General features: G+C 47.0%; 1 pseudogene; it reads right to left on the bottom strand.

Annotated features, from left to right (window-relative positions):
• The window catches only part of LOC114621806, a 694-nt pseudogene extending 507 nt beyond the window's left edge, over positions 1-187 (bottom strand).
• Positions 188-1,429: the final 1,242 nt, after the last annotated feature.

Raw genomic sequence — 1,429 nt, 5'->3', positions numbered from 1 at the left:
TGAACCCCTTCCACTTCAGGAAGTGAACCCCTTCCACTTCAGGAAGTACCTCCACCTTCCCACTCAATACACGACAGGCCAGTTCTTTTTCTACCACAGATTCTTCAGGCTCTGCCTCGTCAACTTTTTTACTCTTTCCATTCTGTTTCTTTCCCATTTTTTGTAATGTAGTTTTACTGGAGACCATTTTTAAAATTTAATCGGAGACTTGAGGAGTTCACTGCTCAGATGCTCAGGGCCGAGGATCCTGCAGAGTCTCCCGCCTGCGCGCTTCAGCTCAGCCACCGCGAAGGTAGTTCCTAATCACACCTCCTAGCTTCAGCTCCTGGCTGGCACGCCACCACAGTTTAGTGGCTGGAGACGGCAGGCAAGTGACATAACAAGGCACTGTAGCCACACCTACCATGTTGGCTGTTTGCAGATTAAGTATTACACGGGAGCTGCACAGCCATGCCAAAGTATTCTAGAAATACCTGCTAGTATTCTTACTGTCCCATATAATCCTGTCCACCAGGTAAGATTGTATCTCTGTTTTACAGGAAGCTAAGTCTTGGCATGTTCTGTAATTGTGCTAGCATGTGTGGCTGGCGTGGGGTGGCCCGGCTGTTGGCTGCAGTGCCTGGATCTCTAGAGATTCTTCCTTTGCCTTTCCCATCTATCCTTTGCTCTCCAGCATGAAGGAGCATAGCTGAGGCTGAAGAAAATGACGTTGGTTTTAGAATGTAGATTTGAGCTATCATCAGGACAGGCAGCTAAAGACTTCTGGTCAGTCATTCAATTTGCCATGACCAAGACAACTCTTATAAAGGAAAGCATTTCACTGGGGATGGCTCACAGTTTTGGAGGTCTGTTTAGTCCATTATTGTCATAGCGGGAAGCATGGTGGTCTACAAGTGCTGGAGAAGGATCTAAAAGTTCTACATCTTGATCTGAAGGTAGCAGAAGGGGACTGTGTGCCACCCTGTGTATAGCTTGAGCATCAGAGACCTCAAAGCCTGCCTTCACAGTGACACACTTCCTCCAACAAGGCCATACCTCCTAACAGTGCCAGTCCCTATAGGCCATACATTCAAACACATGAGTCTATGAGGGCCAAACCTATTCAAACCACCACAGAGAGTATAGAAATTACATGATAATCCCAGAACAAGTGGGTGCCTTGGCTAGATAAGATCATGCAGGAAGATGGAATGTCACAAAAGCAGAGGGCCCTGGGATAAAAGTGAGTGGATGGTGTAGGAAGAGGTCCTGTGAAGGACCCAGGTGAGTAGGCAGAGAAGGGAAGACGGAGGCAGCCACACATCTGAGATCACCTGGGAAAGTCTTGGTTTATGGGGTGAGCTTGACATGATTACTAATTAGTGTCCCTTTACTCTTAAACAATGACCCAGTTGGGATGATAAATTACATACTCACCCTATTTCAGAGA

Source organism: Grammomys surdaster, unplaced genomic scaffold, assembly GCF_004785775.1.
Source record: "Grammomys surdaster isolate TR1022 unplaced genomic scaffold, NIH_TR_1.0 63, whole genome shotgun sequence".
NCBI classification, from domain to species: domain Eukaryota; kingdom Metazoa; phylum Chordata; class Mammalia; order Rodentia; family Muridae; genus Grammomys; species Grammomys surdaster.
The sequence above is the reverse complement of the archived record's forward strand: the minus strand, read 5'-3'. Positions and strand labels throughout refer to the sequence as shown.